The sequence below is a fragment of the Python bivittatus genome, unplaced genomic scaffold (assembly GCF_059951505.1).
Source record: "Python bivittatus isolate LINGU-HERP-01145 unplaced genomic scaffold, Pbiv_v1 ctg000610_np1212, whole genome shotgun sequence".
NCBI lineage: Eukaryota > Metazoa > Chordata > Lepidosauria > Squamata > Pythonidae > Python > Python bivittatus.
Window position 1 is genome coordinate 36,592,959 of NW_028277088.1, and position 22,332 is coordinate 36,615,290.

General features: G+C 35.4%; 1 protein-coding gene across 2 annotated transcripts in view; it reads right to left on the bottom strand.

Annotated features, from left to right (window-relative positions):
- Nucleotides 1-22,332, bottom strand: part of ZNF385D (zinc finger protein 385D) — a 210,229-nt gene that overhangs the window by 150,982 nt on the left and 36,915 nt on the right. The gene's annotated exons all lie outside the window — the stretch shown is intronic.

Below are 22,332 nucleotides of genomic sequence, written 5' to 3' on the forward strand. Positions count from 1 at the left end.
GAAGAGAGGAAAAAAAGAATCAAGATCTCATTAAAGGGACATATGATATGATTTCATAATAGTGCTTAATTCTCTATTTTACTGCATTTATTAGCCTTCTATGGATAAAATGAGCACAGCATTCTGAATTTTGAAAACTGAGCAGTTGTTCCATGCATGCAACATTCCATTTTGATTTCTAATCTTTGTAAGCATAATATGTTCTCTTATACCTTCAACTCTGTTTAAAACGTAGATAAGACTGAGGAACTGTTAGAGATTATAATATTTAGAGGGCTATATTAGTACAATTACCATTTAACTGAAAGAGATTTTACATACCAGAAACACGTTAAAAGTGGCAGTATTAGAAGCAGTGTAAACAGTATTCTCAAAGTGAGTTGCCCTAAAAGGCTGCCGGTTTTCATCAATACTTCTAATTGCCAGGAAAGTATATATTTTGTACATTTATTCTGTGCTGCTTATTGGGAACTTTATATTTATTCTTTGGGTGATTTCATTTTTTCTAAAGTTAATGTATTCAAAACTGTACCAATTGCTTGGTTCTTTATTCTGAGCATACGTTATTTTCTACCTGAGAGACCATTTTTATTATTCAAGATTTTTCATTCTCTTTGTAAATGTAATTCTCTTTTCAAAGCTCTACTTGTGCAATTTTGAGATAAGTTCAACAAGTAGAATAATTTCATATTTTTGCTTCTGGAGATTACACATAAATGAAATTAGATTAAAAGCTAACATTCTTCCAATAAAAACGATGAACGGATTAGGCAGATGCATGCGGAAAAAAAGTTTCTTTTGAATCTGTCACACAGCACCTACTTCCCCACAGCACCAAATAGGCAAGCTTAAATTCCAGGACGATTTTTCCTTTTTGCTATGACTATATACTTTTTATGGCTTTAATTTAAGCAGTTACAAAAATAATATATTACAAATGATTGTTTCTTAAACATTTCTTAAACTAATATTAGTCAATTTTGCAGCACAGTTTTAATCTATATGAACTGCAAAATTCTTGTGGTACTTGAAAAACTAACCATTTCCTTAAGCATAATATGGAATGGAATATGGAATCACAATTTTAGACAAGCTTTATATCGCCACCACGATGGCTTGGTGACACTATAAAACACTAGTACGGAAATTTAAGTACATATGTTTGTGTATGTAGTTGTGCATGCGTGGGACTCAAGGAAGGGGCAGCAAACTACTGAGAGGCAAGTAAAATGTAAAAACTTTAGGCAATGATTATGCTTGACAGTAACCATTCATAAAAGAGTTGCAAGGTCTGACACAGAAATGAGTGAGCTAATTAATACATATAATGGGGCAAGAACTCTTTGTTTCTGTGAAACTACAGAAATAGACCTGAACCTCTTGATGAATGTAGTAACAATACTGCTGCAAGGCAAGTCTTGAGTCCTTTACTTCCTAGTTGACTGATCTCACCATAAACTGTGGTATATCTGATGAAGAAAATGTCTATCCATTATTCACTTGTATAATTTGATTCATTTAAATATATAACTTTGCTTTTTCCACAAGCCTTGGATTGAGGTAGATGTTATATATTAGTTGAATGTTTCTATTGTTTTCAATTTTGTTTACTACACAGGGTCTACAGGTATTGGGCAACCCTCTAAATTAGGTAGGTAGGTAGGTAGGTAGATACAGGTAGTCTTCGACTTATGACAAGGAATTTCCAACGTTAAGTGATGTGGTTGTTAAGTGAAACACATGGTCATTAAGTGAATCCAGCTTCCCCCATTGACTTTGCTTGTCGGAAGCTGGCCGGGAAGGTTGCAAATATTGATCATGTGACCCAGGGATGCTGCAACCATCATAAATACATGCCAGCTGCTAAGTGCCTGAATTTTGATCACATGACCATGGGGACACTGCAATGGTCATAAGTGCGAGGGCTGGCCATAAGTCACTTTTTTCAGCACTGTTGTAACTCTGAATGGTGGTTAAATGAATGGTCAAAAGTCAAGGACTACTTGTAGATAGACAGACAGACTTGTAAACCACTTAGGAGCATATAGGTGGGAGTCTAAGACAGTCCACATGATAAAAAAGAAACTCACTCAAAATGTATGTCTGAATATTTGGAGTACTAAATTATGGGGATTATTGCCTTTGCTCAAGCTTATGTCTATAGGATCTCGAATAATCTCTCCTCTGGACCTGTGCTGGGTGTATGTTCTATTGGATTCCTAGTCGTTGTATTTCTGTTTCAACAGTTTCTATAGTGCTCTCTAGTACCCACTGCTAATCAAAGCAGAAACTATGTCTACACAGGGATATCCATATTATATAAGACCGGATAATTATATCACTGTGTAGAAGAGAAAATGGCATTTAATTTACAACATCACTTAAGAACATCTTCCTCAAAATCAGGCAGCTAAGGAGGAGGAAAAAAAAAAAAATGAAGCCAAATAAACTGTCTCTGAGTCACATAAGTCAGAATTAATCGTTTTATTTAATACACATTCAAAGTCTATCTACCACATTTTAAAAGCAGCCTTTTTCAGTTCACACAGAGCCGTGTTACATTATAATTCCCATCTAAGATAGTCAAATGATTAGTTTTCCTTTCCAAAATATCTAGAGGAGATCAGGGTAAGAAATGTTACTTTAGTTTATCTGTTGATCTTCATTCTATTTTTTTAATCTCCTCACTTAATTTCTTTATATGTCTTCTCCACTGTACTTCAAAATAGTGGGTTTTCCCCCCATCCTTTGGATATTTTCTATTTCATGTCACCTTGCATCTTCAATGCCACTGTTCTTTTGCTGTAGTCTGTTGGATAACTATGCTATGATTAGATATGGCAGTATTCCTTTGATTTATTCTTGTCAATTACAGATTCTTAATGCCAGTAGAATTCCTCCAAGACATATTTGTTCTGTAGAACATGGTAGGCATTTTTATTCAATACATGCCTATCCTTCAAGGACTTGAAAGTGGCATTCACAAGCCCTTTCATTTTTGTTATCTTTATAAGAAATCTGTGAGAGAGGATAGCCCCCCCCCCCGGTGCCTGCTCCTTCCTCCTCTCTCTGTGGAAGAGAAAACTAGTCCAAGATCATGAATGAGTTTAAGGGTTAAGCAGGGAATGAACCTGGCCTCTTCACTCACCATTCAGCATTCACGATTATTATACTACAGTAGTTTCTTTTTCATTATAATAATGCTAATAGCAATTTTAATTAAAGAATTTTGTGTACAATGATTGATATAATGTTTTTACAGCAAAATGGACTCTACCTAAATTTAAGATACAATTGAACAGCAAGGTATTCTAAATGAGCTTGGTAGAAACCAGTGAGATTCTCAAATGAGCCATGACTCATTTCAAGCTCCAAATGTAACCATGAAGTCATAGTGATCAGACTTCAATTTAAAGTAGTAGATCACTTTCTTCCTCCTACAAGCACTGAACATTAAAGCTATAATTTCATTCTCTCATCAGCTCCTAAAATAATATTTGAATCATATCTGGAATAACTTTCCTAAAATACATAACTGAAATGTTCCTTAGAAATACATGTTTAGAAACTCCTATAGTTTGCATTCCATAGTTATAAAATGGAATGACCTTATGTAAATGCCATCCTTTCTCAGAGGTGTAGCAAACTTGCTTTTCCATATCACTGCAATTATTACTTTCTCCTCTCCCAGCTTCAAAATAACTTAGAAGCTTAGAAGCCACAGTAATAAAATATTAACATTGCATCTAATCTATATTCCTTTACATATGTTAATAAAGGAATGAAAAGAGTATGAAATACATATACAGTGCCAGTCCTTCAGTGAACAAGAGATATAAACAATAATTGAGCTTTTAGGCATATAAAATTTGTATTCAGCCTCAGTTACTTTTTGCTGTGATATTAACAGAAGTTAATAAATTGCTGACTTGCTACTTCTACTTTTTCTCCCTCAGAGAAGGAACTACTAGCTAGCTAGACAGGTCAAACTGGGAGTAACCAAGATGGGGAGACTCACAGGCTTCCCATATTTGTTCTAGAGTTACTGTTTATGGCCACTAAAGATATGTCAAGTGAAAGGAAGCATGAAAAACTACCTCAGCATTCAGGCCCTTGATTTTTTTTTTCTTTTTAATACTATGCAGAAAATATCTTACATGAGCCAGTATGACATAATGGTTGGACTAGGACCCAGAGAACCAGACTGAAGACCTTCTGTAGCCATGGAAGCTCAGTTTGCACCAGTTGCAGGACTACTGTTGTGAGAAAAACAGGATGCTGCCTTGAGCTCTTGGAAGAAATGTCAACTATAAAGTCTGTGAATAAACAAACAACTCAGAAAATGGACACCATATGCACTGTATTCTCTGCCACAGAATGGTAGAGAAATCTGAACAGGCCAATTTCTGTTAGTGCCCGAAAATGAGATGTTTGGCTATTGTTGCAGATAATGGCTGGCCTCCCCATATCCCTCCTAAACTATTCCTCTTGAGACAAAGATCAGACTAGCAAGTTGCTCCTAGAAAACCAAAGGGAGATTAGAAAGCTCCTGTTTCTTTGTGTGAGACTGACTCAAGCTTCCAAAGGATACAGACAGCTCTCCCTCTGTGATGCAAAGGCAGCACGAAGAGACTTAAGACACTTCTTACAACCTTAACCCCAGTGGTAAGACCGACTCAGGCCCCACTGCTCCTGAAGCTTAAGTCTGACTTTCAACTTTTTTTCCTGTAGAAACACTGCTGTTGGGCAGCAAGCAAGAGGACACTGTTGTGTGGAGAGTTTCCTGAGCAGATGGTCTATCTGGGAATAAGTTGTTGCTCCTGAGCAGCCCCAGCTCTTACAATAAAGCTGAATGGCCTCCAGCATCATCTTCATTTCCAAGAATGTGTAAGTGTAGAAAATTTCAACCTGCACATTTGGTTGGATGTATGACATTTGTCCAGAAAACTGACAAGGGTTTGTAGGGGTAATAGGAACATCCAGCTGAGGGGAGGAGAGTGGGGGTGGGGGATATTACAAGCACAGCAGATACCATTTTAATAAATCAGTGCTTAAAAATGATCATGTTCCCTGCATGGCATTATTTTGTGAATGGACACCACATGGCAGTCATTTTATCAGGTTCCCACATGTTTTGAATATTCCAAATGTGTGCAGTAATTGAAAAAAGGATGGAGCAGCACAGAGATATCCATCTCTCAGTGATTCTGTAGAATAAAATTGTATCTCAATCTCTGATACTTCATGTCCAGGCTGTTTCAGATAGAGTGCATGCTAATATATACTATTTTCACTGTTGTCAACTGATAAATATCTTTAATGATAAAAATCTACTTTAAAAACACTAATTATGAAACTTACAACATAACTAGAATTGCTGCAAAATGAATTATTGAACATATATTTAAATTGTACGTATATGTCTAGAGAAGGGGGAGGGAGAATACAATACTGAAGCATATTCTGAATACAATCTAAAAATGGGTAACCAATACCTGAAATTAATTGTTCATTATCAAAATCAATTATACAGGTCATTTTTATGGAAAGTGCATTTTTATGAAAGTGCAAATATAAGAATCAGGCCCCACATCCATCCACTGACCCATATACCAATCCATCCATCCAAACAGCAATTTATATACATGCAAATTTCAGAACTGGTGCTATTTTGTACTTAGGTATCATCATTTGATTACTATTTCAAATATTCAGGAAACTATGCACTACAACTTGAATTTTAAATCTCACCTTTATTGCACATGTATGTCCATGTCCTGCTGTGCTTATTTGACCTGTGATCTATTGGGATAATGTTTAATATTTGAAAATAATGAGAGGATGATAAATTAATTTAGACAGAGATTGAATGGGCAGTGCAGAAATATTTTTCTAAAATCACACCAGGAAAAAATCCATGACTGAGTTCCAAAGTATGTATCACTTGGCAGCTCAGACAACTATGGCTCTAAATAGTGGGAAGAGAAGAACCTCAAATCTTTTATGCATTCTTCAGATACAAAAGAAAATGTAAGTTAGGGATGCTATCTCCTTCACTGTAGGTAGTTGAGGAAGTCATACTGTGTGCCAGTGTATAGATACAGTATGAGAACTAAAAAGTGCGAGAAGGAGAAAAGGAGAAAAGGGTGAGGAGAAAGAGAAATTGTTTCTTGGCCCCCATACTTCACCAATTTCATATTATTGTGCTCAGCTGGAGCCACCACATTAAAGTAATGAAATACTGATAACAGCATGAGAATTGCAAGTGACTTATAGGAATCTGGTGCATTTGTTGTTGTTTCAGCAGGCTGATAAGATGTGGCAAAGTGGCCATATAATATGAATTAAATAAAATCCAAATCCAAATTTGAATAAAAGAATATTTCCACCCAATTAGCTCTGTGATTGTCCTGGATAACCCCAGGGCAACTCTTCCCAGCAATGTTCCATAACATTATCATACACCACTAGTCCCCTCCCAGCATGAACACTGATAATTATTTGGGTTGTAATCCAACACTTCTGGTGAGTGCCAGTTTGGAAAAGGTTGGCCTAGGCTACCTCATACAAACCCTAGAAGGGTTTATTCCACATGACAGCCATATCCATGAACTGGAATTCCTTCTGAGTTGCCTAATAGCTGGTATCAGGTCAAGCTAGGGTTCCAGGACTTTTGGCTTTATTGCCCCAGGTCAGAGTAACCAACACTAGACACTATGTATCTAATCAATCATTGACCTGCTTTGATTCACTGAATCAAGATCTGTGTCCCTTACAAATACTTTGGTTGATGAACTGACTAGCCAGACCTGAAACAAAGTAGCCCTGGTCTGTAAGTACTGCGCAATTCTGTTTTAAATGTTACATAGCCCCTCAATACACAAACACACATAGTGTACTGTATATATTTTGTACATCACCTCTACAGTTTGTTTATTGAAAAACAACATATAAATGCTTGAAATAAAATAAATATATATTTATGGTCATTTGTAAATCCATTCTGTCCCATCCTTCCATTAACCTCCCATTTCTGAAAACAATACATAAAATACTTACTATATAATCTATAATACTTACTATATAATAGTATAATACTATACTAATATTATCCTAAAATTGTTACAGCTGCCATGAAGGCCTTGGAAAAGGTATTCAAATGCTGTGATATGTCTATACTACAAAGATCAGAATCGTGCAAGCCATGATATTCCCTGTGATACTCTATGGAAGCAAAAGTTGGACTTTAAAGAAGCAGGACAGGAAGAGTATTGACACCTTTGAACTTTGGTGTTGGAGAAGACTCCTGAGAATACCATGGACAGCCAAGAAAATATACAAATGGATCATCAAACAAATCAATTCAGAGTTCTCACTCAAGGCACAAATGACCAGGCTCAAATTATCCACCTTCACACACATTATGTGAAAACTCAGCTCTCTAGAGAAGGCTCTAAAGCTGGGAAAGGTGAAAGGAAAGAGGAGAAGAGGATGACCAACAGCAAGGTGGATGGACTCAGTTACAGTGGCAATGAGTGTACCATTGGGAGACTTGAAAGTTCAGGTTAAGAATAGATCATCATGGAGAAAATCTATCTGGTTGCTAGGAGTAAAACAACTTCATGACACATAATCATTCAAAACAGACTTTTGCATTTTATTGAATCTTATTGCTAAATGCACATTTTTCTACACATTTTATGATAAAATATGCATTTTATTGTCCCTTAAAAAAAACCAAAACAACAACAACAACAAATACTACAACATTTGTGAAACTGAAAAGTTACCTGAGTTTTTATCTGCACATTACTTCAGGAAGCAAAAATCAGTTTAAATTAAGACCAAACATAATTTTCAAACATCTTGAACATTCACAGCAGGTTTTCTGAATTGTTCAGTACCTACTTGCTCCCTTAGTGATAAATTCTTGAATAAGAAGAGCCCTCTTGTTGTTCATAGCAATAAGAATTTTTAAGATATTGCAACTGGGTTTTAAGAAAATCATAAACAATTATTTATGCATATTAAATTGTAAAGCCAAAATAAAATTTCTTCCTTTTTTAATAAAGCATGAATACGTTTTGGATGAAAAACAATGTATCTGTTGACAAGACACTGTGACTTCCCACAATCCTCCCCCATTCCAATTTTCATTCCTTCACCATTTCTGTCTATGGCAATTAAGTCATTTCTTGAAGTGATTACTTTTGACTAATTGGTGCTTTTTAAGAACAGGTTAATAGCTACCTCCATATTTAAACAGCAGATTCAAAAAGTGATGCTTATTATGCCATGCAGTAAAGACTGTAAAGAATAAAATAACAACTGATCATTTCTAGCCCAGCTCCATTAAGACAAAAGCTGTAAACTTCAGCTGATTAATACATTACATAAATGCTTTATTAAAATGTATTTTAAGCATTTTCGCTCATCAAGAGTTGACAAATTTGAAGAGCACTTCATTTAATTAATTCTCCAGGAATGTTTTGCATGCAAAATGAGTGCCCACGGGACATTGAGTACAGAGAAAAAGATTACATAGGATGCTACAACTTACTGAGAACTAGTTAATCTTACTTCCCACTGTTCCATGGCTGCTAGCACATGTAAAAAGCAAAAGAATCAGAAAAAATAACCCAATATGTGAATATTACAAAGAATCATAGACAAATGTTCAATGGACCTATAACAATAAGGGAAGTTATTAAAAAGACTAAAACAGGAAAGGCATCTGGTCCAAATGATCTGCCAGCCTCCTATTATAAATGTTTTGAGGATGAACTTTTATAGCCTGTACAACAGTGAATATTATTTTACAGAATAGAATGATTCTAACAGCTGGAAAGAGGCCAATATAGCATTAATACCTAAAGAAGCCCAAAACTTGACTTTAATAAGAAATTATTGACCAATATCTTTACTGAATAATGGCCATAAGTTGTTTACAATGATTTTGGCTGAAAGGTTGAGAATAATTCTGTAGGATTTTATTCATGAAGATCAATGTGGGTTTTTACTTAACAATTATAAGATAATATTAGAAATGTGTTGGATATTCTGGAATATTTGGAGCAACACAATGAAAAACAAGCTGCATTGTTCTTAGATGCAGAGAAGGCCGTTAATAATTTGAACTGGATTTTCTTGTTTACAGTTCTGGAAGATAATTTTGGAGATAATTTTATTAAATGGTTAAGATCAATTTATACCTCACAAAAATCTCGAATAATTGTTAATGAAGAACTAACAAAACCTTGTGACATTCAAAAAAGGACAAGACAAAGATGTCCACTGTCTCCACTCTTGTTCATTTTAGTTCTTGAAATACTGAATAGAGACATAAGACAAGATGAGAGAATCATGGGAGTAAAGGTTTAAAAAAAACGTATAAGTTAAGAGCATTTGCTGATGACCTGATGGTAGTTTTGGAGGATCCATTAGAGAGAATAGAAACATTAGTGGGAAAATTAAAGGACTGCTAGCAGGTTTTAAGATTAATAATCAGAAGATAAAGATGTTAAAAAATATGAAAATAGAAGATCAAACAGAACTGATGGAGAAAACTAGTTTTAAGATTGAGAAAAAAGTAAAATACATGGACATTATTATGACAAATATGAATTGTATGTTATTTCAAAATAATTATGTTAAAACATGGAATAAAATTAAGAAGGACATGTTCTGATGGGAGAAATTAAAACTGTCACAGTTGGGGAGAATTTCTGTGATAAAAATGAGTGTTTTGCCTAGAATGATGCTTTTGTTTCAGACAATACCTATTTTGACAACCGATATACCATTCAAGCAATGGTAAAAAGATATATCTAAAATTAAATGGCAAGGGGAAAAAACCACGAGTTAAATACAAAGTGTTACAAGATGCAAAGGAAAGAGGAAGATTAGGTTTATCAGATTTGAAATTATTGTTTCAATAATTCAGCTTGTTGTTTGGTTTGGATGAAAGAATGGGTGTTGCTGAAAAACAAAAGACTTTTAGGGTTAGAAAGCACAACCTGAGGTTCGGATGGCATGGATATTTATGGTATGATAAAGTTAAAGTTAATGTGGATTTTAAAAACCATTTTATTAGACATGCCATACTGAGAATATTGAATAGATATAAACCCAGGCTGTGCCCAAAAATACCTCTATGGTTCTTAGCACTAGAAGCATGTTACAAAAGAGAAATAACAAAGAAAAATGGTTAGCATACCAGGAATTATTGGAGAATCACCAAGGGGAATATAAAATTAAATCAAGAAAGCAACTAATGGCAGAAGGACATAGATGTCAATGGTTTTCCCATTTACAGTTATCAGAAAGATTTAAAATGGATAAAAAGAATTATGGTATGGAGCAAAGTAAGATAGAATTTGAAGCACAGTTGTGTACCTGCTGCTAAAATGTATAGACTTTTGATGAAATCTGGAAGAAAATGGAAGAACAGGTTAAAAAAATGTATGATAAAGTGGGCTACGGATTTTGGTTATAATATACAGATGGATCGATGGGAAAATATGTGGTCAAAGGGGTTGAAATTTACATTATGTTATGATCTTAAACAGAATTTTTATAAAATGATGTATTGTTGATACATGACACCACAGTAATTATCTAGAATGTATAAAGGCATTCCAAATGTATGTTGGAAATGTGAACAACAAGAAGGGACATTCTATCATGCTTGGTGGACATGTAAAAAAGCTAAAAAAAAAATTGGATTCAAATACACACATTGATACAGAGGATTTTAAAGATTAATATTCAATTGAAGCCAGAGCTTTTCCTTTTAGGACTGATGGATACACAGTTAGAAAAGAGTCATGGAAGATTATTTCAATATATGATTATTCTGGTGAAATTATTATATGCACAAAGATGGAAAGATTCAGCATTACCCACGATGGAGGAATGGCTGGTAAAATTGACAGATCTTGCTTAGATGGCCAAACCTTTTTTTGATTAGAGAAAGGTCATTCTTGACATTCATCAGTGACTGGGAACCCCTTATGGACTTTTTGCATAAAAAAGAAAATGATTCTGTGATTTATAGTTTTGATGATTAGAAAGAATAGATTATAGAAAGAAGGGAATTATGATGTAATCTTAGAGAGAGAGGTTTGATTAGAATTGTATGTATAACTGCCAAGAGGAAGATTGGAAGCCACTTCTTTATATTTTTTTCATGTTTTCTGTTCTGTTCCTTTATTTTTTTATCTCCTTTTTTCTTTGTCTCTTCTTTTCCTTTTCTTTTTTGCTTTTTCACATTTACTGTTTTTTCTTTGAATGTATTTTTTTATTATATATATAAAAATAATGTAAAAAAACCCAACAACCCGATATTCATAAATCCTAACATTATGACCAACATTCCTTTTAAAGCCAAAGTCCATGTATGTTGGGGTTTTCAACTCACTTTTTTTTCCTGAAGGGTTTGGACAAGATTCCTCTGAATGAATGTTTGAGTTTAGGAATAAACATAATGACCACTGTGTGTACGTATATTCTGTCCTAACCTTGTGATATGTCTTTCACTGATAAAGAAGCATAGTTTTTATGTTACCCTCTTGGTGGGTGATCAGACCAAAGCCAAACAATGATCTATGACATCCATAACAGACACTTTGCCAAGTTAATCCAAATCCAAATGGAAGATATTCCATATATTTACCTGCTAAATCTGAAACTCTTTTTCACGCAACTAGACTCTAATTGTTTTCTTCGATACATTTGACCTGAAAAATCTTCCTTCTCTCTTATTTCCTTAGTCCCTCATTTCTTTAATCCCTCTTTTCTTAAAATACTGTTAAAATCTTATACTTCCTGCAAATAAATATATGCCCAACTGATTACAGACAGAAATAAAGACACACTACAAACATTTCAAGTTGTGCTGGATGCCCATTCATTTTTTGCTGCTGATTCTTAAGGTACCACCAACAGAAGGGCTAGCCAAGTACACACTGTCAACGTTGAGAGAATATCTGTTAGAGGCCTTCAGCTTAATTCTCCAGCTGAATTCCATTCCCAGTTAGCTGTCTCTGTTCAGAGTAGCCTAACTCCCTGGAAACTGGCTGACTTATATTCTTCTCATGACCTCTGCAGCAACCTCTGTTTACTTAGCAAGAAACAGTCACTCAACCACCCACAATGGGAAATCAGCAATATTCAGGACATGCCTCTTGCAGTCAGCAGTTCTTCAAGAGATGACTTCACAGCTGAGTACATAGTATCTCAAAACATGCAATGTTTTTGCATAAAGCTAAGGCAAATTAGCTCTCTCTTAATAATAAGCAGACTTACTATTATGACCAGTAGGTCAATTTTACCTCATTTCCTCTTTGTCTTTTCATTAGCCATCAGAACTACTCATTAGAACATAAGAAGAATCTTGCTGTATCAGGTCAATAGCACATATAGTCCAGCATTCTGAGAAACAAACTAGCTAAACTGCTACATTTGAACATCCCAGATATGGACAGAGGTCAATATCTCTCTTCTTTTTTGGTCCATAGCAGCTGTATTTAAGGAGATAGTCAAGAGTCAATGAGACTAGTAGTTATTGAAAACAAGGAACAAGTTCACACATGCTGAGCATGCAGAAGGCTTCAGTTATCCTAGGAAGATTGTAATGGGGATATTTTATTTGCATATTCCTTTTCATTTAAAGTGACCTGAACTCCTCCAGTTTCCTTTTTCACAGAATCCTAATTCATGATACACCAGCCCTTTATCTACATTTTTTTTTTAATCCGTTCAATCATATCCAATTCTCGGAGACTGCCTGGACAAGTCCTTGCAGTTTTGTTGGCAAGGTTTTTCAGAAGTGGCTTGCCATTGCCTCCTTCCTAGGGCTGAGAGAAAGTGACCTGCCCAAGGTCGCCCAGCTGGCTTTTTGCGTAGGCGGAACTAGAACTCATGGTATCCTGGTTGCTAGCCCGATGCCTTAACCACTACACCAAACTGCTCTCTTATCTATAATACAATCCCACATTTGAAAATGGAATAATTGGAATTTCCCTGGGCCTACCAAACATAATTGCTTAAATTAACAGAAGAAAACTAATAGTCATCAAATATTTGATAAGGATTGACTTTTATTAGTTACTTTTCAATGTCTTTTTCTTTATTCAGTATCTGTAGCAAAGCATTTAGCACAATGTGTAAAGCCCATTTAAAAAAAAAACATTAAGTTCAAATGCTGGCTGACCTCCTTAAAAAAAATGTTTATATAACTTCAGTTTAGTGTGGTAGACTTCTTTACTCCTTTTTTAAAAATTATTTAAGCTTTCATTAAATGATCTGGTTAATTACAGAGCGTTACAAATAACAAATAACAGTTCAAATAAGTAAGTCAAGTAAGTCTTTTTTCATAAAGATGAGCAACTTTGTGTTCACAACTGAAAAGTGGGTTTATTTATTTATTTACTTACTTACAGGATGTATATGGCTGGCTATCTCATATAATGATCCTAGGCAGTTCACAACAATAAAAACAGAGATAAAACCAAAACCACCCTTCCTACCAGGTACCAGACCAAACAGCCTCCCAGCTCAATCTCTATCCTAGCCCAATGCTTGGGGTAAGAGCCAAGTTTTCACAGCCTTCCAGAAGGCTAAAACAGTAGGGATCCCTTAGATTTTAAGCAGGAAACTATTCCAAAGAGCTGGGTTGGCCACTGAGAAGGCTCACCTCTGAGGTCCCATCAGGTGACAATATTTAAAGGAGGACATGTGGAATCCGCCCATCCTATCTATCCTAGCAGGATGGGCAGATACCTGCAAGGAAAAGTGATCCTGCAAATATTCTGGTCCTGTTCCCTCCCTCCTTCTTCCTTCCCTTCTTGTTCCTCCCTTCCCTTCCCTTCCTTCCTGATCCTTCCTCCTTCCTTCCTTCCTCTGCCTTGCCTTGCCTTGCCTTGCCCCTTCCCTCCCTCCCTCCCTGGTAAATCTCCCCCACCCACACACTCTCCCATGATTGAGTTAAGACTTCCTGACACCTTCCCCATTGACTTCTGGGAAGCTGTCAGGAAGTGTTGGTAAGGAGGATCACATGACTGCGCTGTGTTGGAAAGTGTTGGAAAGGAGGATCACATGACTGTGTTGACTTGCAGCAACAACAACTTTCCCAAATTTCAATCCCATGGGAGTAATGGCTCCCAGATTTTGGACGCATTCTGTAAGTTAGCCCATTTGAGATATCTTGGTTGAAAAACTGTTGCCCTATAATGCACCATTTCACCCAATTGAAGGTGAGCAAACAAACACACACGACAGCTAGTAGTATGTAGATAATTTAAGCCTGGAAATGATTCTTTTGCATTGTAGAAGCTTAGCACACGAATTTACAGCTTTAATATAACTTTTTATGGCAAAAATGAATAGCTAAAATTCACCCATTTTGCTCCTGAATGTTGGCATTGTAATTTCAGGGTGTATCAAGGTCTGCAATTGGGTATATCAAGGTCTGCAAAATAGGTTGCCAGCTCTTGACTTCACAAAATGATAGTTAAAACAACATTCCTATTTCAGAAGAAGAATACCTATTTTTTTTCACTTAATTAAGTTCTCAGAAGCAACAATACATGGATGTAATTCCTTTTTATTCATGAAAAGAACACCATATCTCCTTATTTATTAATTAATTAAATTTTTGCTGTGTCATTATAAGCATTCTCTGAATAGATTTCAGTATTGTTAAAAGTATAAAAGTCAGTAAAAGAGTAAAGCAAATCAAACTCTTCACTGGCCCAAACAGCACTCCTAGACAAATAACAATGTGAGATATAAGAGACTTGGAAAACAATTCTTCCTTTGCTACCCTCCTATCACAGAGTACTAATGATAACAATTTCTTACCCATGTTTGAATGTATTGAATACAAGCCTTCCACCTGCATTCAAGCCAACCTTGGTGCATTGTCCTCTGCTCAAAAGATATAAGAAGCTAATTTAGCTTTGTAAAGTGGAAAATGACATTTATTTATTTATTTATTTATATTTCAAATTTAGCCACAATCCATCTCACGAGGAAGTGACTCTGGAGGTTTTGGTATAATGATGTCAATAACCTAAGTCAACCCCATGTTCCAGAGTATGAATGCTACCTGGAAAAATCCACGGAAACTCCTAAGATCCTATGGCTTCCAATAATTGACCACTTAATAGGTTCCCACCTCTTCAAGTGGGGAAAAGTCACTGGAAGCTGAAACAAGGAAATAGACTGAAACCACTTTCCACTTTCTGCAATTTCAAAAAAATTGCATTGACTAATAATTAAGAGAAAATTCTTGATCTTTTTTTCATTTAAATTTAAATGATTTAAAATTCTCTCCAGATACTGATCAAACAAGGAAAGCAGAAACCTGGGGCTATGCTCATTCTCATAGTACTTTCCAATGATTCAGTATTATGTCTAATTAGCTCTCTGTGTCTTGCTAGTTGAATGAGGTGGGCTCTACGCAGGACCTATTTCCACAAGACTATATGGGATGAGTTAAAATTTTTGCATTGGAAGACATTAATTGAAAATGCATATCAGCTTGGTTTTGATATGAAAATTATAACTGCTATATATAAGAAAATATTTGCACATTAAATATCTGACTTTGCAAATAAATAGAGTGGAATGTTAGCTATCATAGCAGCTTGCAAATGTGAAATGTAACTCCTCTTCCCCATCTCAAATTAATATTCACACACACACATGCTTCAATGATATTATGAAAATTTTTAAAAAGTGGCTGGTGCTTCACTTTCATACAAAGAGATCAGTTCAGATGTAGAATTTATAAAACCTTTTTAAAAAATTAGATACACTCTTATTGAACCCATGGTCTTCTTTAGGGCTTTCACAGAGCTATTTACAGCTTAAATGACTGAGTTGTTAACATTCCTTTCAACATATGACTTGAGGGTATACATGCACTCTACAATTAAGTACATAGCACCTACAAATGTTCTGCTAAGCAGATTGCTAATTAGCATGCTGTTTTTATATAATGCTTCATAAAACTCTACTTAATGCAATCAGATGAGAGAATCATTAAAAGTTACTTCAACTGCTGCTATGCAAGGTATCTCATGACTCACATTATCCCTACAGCCATTTTATTAGTATCACTCATCCCGTGATTTCCATTTGATGTTAATCTGAGAACCCTGAGGATAACCACAACCTCCTCAGTAGCTCTAATCACCTAGTCCACCTCTGTTTTCAGTCTCTATTATAATAACACAACATCTATTCTCTAATTCCTGGGTGACAGAAGATCCATTGAGTTCTATTCAGTAGATCTCTGGATTATTTGCAGCAAAACAGCAGGTGTTTTTGACTACTTATTGCCTAATAATATAAACAAAGAGTTTTTTCCCTTCATACTTGATAACTGAAAGAAAATGTTTTGGATAAAACTAGAAGTAGATTTTCAAACTTTGTGATCATGGGTTTGATATTAGGAATTTGACATAAATTCCTGGGCTGAGTATATGCTCAAAAGTATCTTATAGCTAAACCACTGTTTTGCTTGTGGCCAAAACTGGTAGATCTCAAGATTAAAGTTAAATAACAAATAGCCAAGTAGATCCCACAAAGGATCATTCATCTGCTGTCACAACACTAACAGTAAACTCAACAAAAGACCAGTAGAGTGGTAAACAAATGGGAAAACTCATAGACAAGCTAAACTCAAATACCAGGGATTCCACTGGCAAGTTGCTCAATAAGCTGGAAGTCAAAACAGGTCTTACAGGTCAACGTTGTCCCAACTACTTTGTCAGGTTGCCCTTAAATATTAGAAGTTTCTAACCCCAACTGAGCACAGCTGGCCCTGATCAGATCTGGTTTCTCTTAGAAGATTACTTCTGAGTAATCTATCTGGCTCATCTGTCTTTTAGGGTAAGTGAACGCTTGTATTCCTCTTTGTCTTCTGATGTTTTACCTCCAGATGATGGCATTCTCAAGGAATGGATGAATAAAGCTCCTAGTTTGTACAAGAGTACTGTGCTTGGTTCTTGAGGCTGACTCTTAATACAAGGCCATGATATCACTCTCCTATTAACAGTTCCCTTCTCTGTCAGACGAGAGAATGGCTTAATCAGGTAGTATTGGTGGAAATTGGCAATCAGTGTAGAGATGTAGTCATCCATACCATCCTAAGTTGATTTATCCTTCATGATATACCCAGTCTATCAGGTATTGCAATTGCCCTCTATGTCAGCAGGAATCCAGGATACAAGGTAGCTTTGTACTACTCTTTTCCCCATAAGGGAAGTGTTTGAAGGGGGTGGATAAGTGGGTAAATGAGAGGACTGATGGAGAGAAGGGTCAAGGTACAACATAGGTCCATAAAATACTGGATGGATAGGAAAGTTGGGAGGATGCTTAGTTTCTAGTCCACAGGACTGGTTTGACCCACAATGGTGAATGGGTTGAAGAAGCTGACACTATTTCCTGGTATGACCTCATAGAAGTAAATGTTGGATAGACAACTAACTTTTTTTTCAACAGGAGCCACTCCTGCCATTTACAGGGAGCTGAGAACACTGATTTCTTGGCCTCTTCAAATTGCTGTTTTAAGATGCCCAGTACAATTTTGTGTTCCTGGAAAAACTGCCTTTTGTGAGCACAACTGAAAAGGGCTCTATAGTTAGAAAACATAATGGGTAAAATCAGTAGTTAGTAAAAAATGTAGCTGGCTGAGCCTGGGGCAAGGATGGTATGGTCTGTTGTTGGTTCTGCATAGCTAACAGAGCTTGGAAGTACTGCATTTGGCTTTTAGGATTCTTCCTTCCTTCCAGTCTTCCTCCTCACTTGAGGAAGACACATGGTAAAATAAAGATGTGTCTTTTAGAAGATGCTTTGTTAATTGCAGAATTGGACATTTCTACACATTATTTCTTTGGTTTTATTTTTGAACTGTACAAATGAGCAGGACAAAGTATTTCAGTTAATTATATGAGTTTCTTGCTGGAGTGGTAAAATTGCAGAATTAGGCATTTCTGCAAATTATGTATTTGATTTATACTTGCATGAGAATTAATTCCTGTATATAGATATATTTGAGAAGAAAAAAAGCAGACACATAGGTTTATTAGCCTGCACAATTCTTCATAAAATCATTTTTAGAAGGACATCAACTCTTCAGAAACATTAAAAAGTATGTCCTTGTCAAACTGTCCTGTTAAGTCAAATCTAACCTACAGCCTATCTTTCCTTAGGCTGATAATGTTCTAGTTGATATGACATGTCCCTAAAGGTTTGTCAGACAGGGAGGAACATGTAGAAATGTACTAGCCTTTCTTAGGCAAGATATGTGTTTACTGAACACTATTAGCTAACTGAGGCATAGAAATAGGTAGTAAATGGAGCTCAGTATAATCTAGCATGTCAGGAAACTACATTAGAAAACAAAGGTCACATTGCCAAGCAAAATCTCGTTATGGTAACCACTGTAAGAGGTCTGTACCTCTATTCCAACAGTGATCAAATTGCACAAAGCAAAATTCACTAAACAGTAGTGTAATAAATTTAAGCAGATTTTTAAATTTAGGTTGCTTTATTTGTTTGGCTTTAGTGTATCCTGTCCTGAAATCTAGTGACATGTGGTAGATGATATAAATATTTCAGTAGAATAAAGACAGGATTTGGAACACAGATTACTGAGTAATATTAGTCATTTTTTCTCAGTAAGAATTGTAAGAAAATTTTACTGCTTAGAATAGAACTATATGTTAATGGAAACATGAAAGAGACAATGAAAATGGGATTTCCCAGGATTCAAGAATGATAGAGCATAGTATAAATTTATTGGATATAAACCCAGGTTTCAACATGATTACCATGAAAGGAAAAACTAGGCTACAGTGTAAAAATTCTGTTGATATTTATTGCATCTTACTTTCTTGTGTCTATGTACTATTTGCCATAGCATGTGATATTTGATGCAGCCATTCAGAAACCATCTTAGAACTGAATAATATTCTGAAAGTGTAACCAAACTGTTTTGTAGAATGAAGTGAATGTGCTTGTACAGTTAAACATGGATTTGTGCAATTAAACTTGGACTCAGGAAGATTTGTGTTTCCCTATCTGATTCATTCTCTCAAGAAATATAAGTCATAATTTATTGTTTATCTTAATATTATTGTTTATCGTAATGTCCCCTATTGATTCTAGGAAAATTGCCTTGTAAAACCCTGTAAGAAAAACTGACTTTGGGGTGGTACTCTATGGTTGAGTAATGAAAAATTGGTCATTGGTCTATTTATTTTGGTCCATTAGAAAAGAAAAACAAAAGGTCTATCTATCTATCTATCTATCTATCTATCTATCTATCTATCTATCTATCATCTATTTATACATGTATACGCCAGTTTGGTGTAGTGGTTAAAGACACTGGGCTAAAAACCAAGAGATTGAGAGTTCTAATCCTGCCTTAGGCATGAAGCCAGCTGGGTGACCTTGGGCCAGCCACCCTCTCTCAGCTGTAGGAAGTCATCAAGAATAAAGATTGACTCAAGGAACAAAAAAAGGTTAATAGTTAAGGAGCTTTATATAATTCTTCTTCAACTTGTAGGTTCCGTTAAACAAAAATTATTTATTTATTAAACATATTTCTATGTCTTTAGAGAGCCAGTTTGGTCTAGTGGTTAAGGCACCAAGCCAGAAACCAGGAGACTGTGAGTTTTATTCCCGCCTTAGGCATGAAAGCTGGCTGGGTGACTTTGGGCCAGTCACTCTCTCTCAGCCCATGACATCAGGCTCGTGTGACAAGCCAGTTGGTAAATTCCTGTCCCAACCAATGGATCAACATTCAGTTGCTCTGAAAAAGTGGACCCTGCATTTGCGGGAAAATGCTAGGAAGAAGAAAAAAAAATTCTATGTCATTGCAATCAACATGACTCTTGGTGGCTTACAAAGAAAAGCAGAGTCAGGATGGGTTTTCAGAAAATATGAAATGCAGAAAATATGATTTGAGAATTAAAAATTTGCTTTCATGATTTATGAATATATGTATAGACTTAGATCACAGCATTTGTGTGGAAGGGCTGCCATATCACTTCCTTTCCCCAGAGTTTTAGGCTTGGGCTCTGCATTTCCTTGAGATGTCCCCCTTTTGTAGCATGCAGCAATAATTGCATATGAAATCCCTATCCTTCATAGCATCCCACTGATGCAGAGAAGGATGAATTGTAATTATTTTGTAATGTATTCATGATATAACAAAAATATAGGCAATAAATTATGGGAAAGTTGGAAAAAGTAGAGAAATCCAAAATAGCATCTCTGGTGTCTTAAATGTTCAGTTCCACACTTTGTTTTCCAACCCAATGAACTACTGCAATATGTATTTTCCCCTTATATTATTATTCTACTTTATAATAGTACAAAAACGCTAGCATTAAACATAGGTTAGGATGAATACTAGCTATCAAGCATGGAAACAGCATCACCAAAAATCCAGTTCTGGCCATTTTTTAATTAGTGACTCACAGGATGCCATTTCTGTACACTATTATTGTACCTGCTGTCTGCTATTTTGTCTCATTTTACCATGCATAACATGAACAGTATATGACTAGAAGCTTGAATTTAAAAAAAAAGGGAGAATACTAAACATAGTCATGATAAGGATCTCTTAAAATTTTTAAAGCTTAAACCTTGCCTTGCAAATTTAAGGCTCAACAAAGGTAATGATTTTGAGTGGGCTTTTTTTCTTCTCTCAATATAAATGTGGGTGTTACCCAGACAGCAGAAAAAACAAACAAACCCAAGAATGAAAGTATTTATAAGCTCTTAAAAGTCAAAATAATGACAAAACTGCATATGTTAACTATATCAACTATATTTACATAGTTAATTGAGCTTCTTAATTAAACTCAAGTAGAAGAAAGCTGACAAAAGTATTCATGAAATGAATACAAGAGCTGTCCAATTTATTTTTTCAAAAAATAAAAACAACTATATGGAACATATGGGTTTTGCAATTACACACTTAGTTTTATTATTTCTGTGACCCTCTCCCTAACAACAGGACCCATCTGGTAAGTTATGGAACACCAATTAACAAGATAACACTATTGATGAATATTCATAAGCAAGTCTCAACTGAGTTCAGGAGGCCTTACTCTTAGCTATTTGTGCACAAAACTGCAGTTTAATATTGTAAATTCAATGAGTTCAGTAAAATTTCATCCCAAATAAATATGAATACTATTGCAGCTTAAGTTTCCATGTGCCACCATATCCCAAAGACCTTCTTTTCTTAGGTGTCTGTTGTCTTTTATAATACTTATGCTTAGAAGTAGAGATCCTTTTCTACCAATTGTGTAGCATTCAGAGAATCATAAACATAAAGACTTTGCCAGCTCCTCAAAGCTACAGCACTATCTGTGGTCAAAAGACCTTTCAGACTTTCACTAGACACCAGCACTGTAGTATAAATTGAGTGCAATTTGACAGAATAATGTTGCCAAGTGCTGATTTTCTTGATATACAGGTAGGCCTCATTTAGTTCAACATATACATACATAAGGCAAATCCTTACAAACTGAGTTCATTTCCTAAAAAAGCACCAAATGTAAGTAGAATATATTTTTACGATACATCTCCAGGATTTTCCTTTGAAAAGATAGTTGATACCTTATGTGCTTTTGTAGGAGAAGGGAGGGTCATGCAATCTTCTCCATGTATGAGGAACACCTATGTGAAAAGGCTCTGGGCCCACTCTATCTTCCTCACATTCAGAATGCATGTCTGATAGTACATTGAGGAGTACATACTCCTCCTTTCATTGAGGAGTTTTACATGTGGTTTTTATTACATTCTTCTATCTGTGGAATGCCTTCCTCAGGGAGACTCACCTGGCACCCACTTAATGTTCTTTTGGGCATTAGGTGAAGGGTTTTTGCTTTTTGTCTTTTTAGTTCCCAAGTTTTAGGAACTGGTTTAGTGCTTTGTCTGCCCTATTGTTCCTGATCCATTTGCTGGTTTGTTGTCATTCCAGTTAGTGATTCTGTTGTGCTGTTCTGATATCATTAACTTCTATAGTCTTAATTAAACCAAAGAAATGCAGTTACTGGGCAGTTTAAGAATGTAATAAACAAATACAGTGATTCATGGGAAAGCTCAGTCCTATTTAATGTTCTCATAGACAGGGATTCAACATTATTAGTTTCCACACTACTGCTGAGAAATTTATCAGTCTATGTTATGTCTTTGTCACTATAAATAATTTAAATACTTGTTTTGAGTGTTTATTTAGAACCCATGGAAAACACTGCTAAATATTAATTTATAATTAACTACTTCAAAATAATGGATCAGATG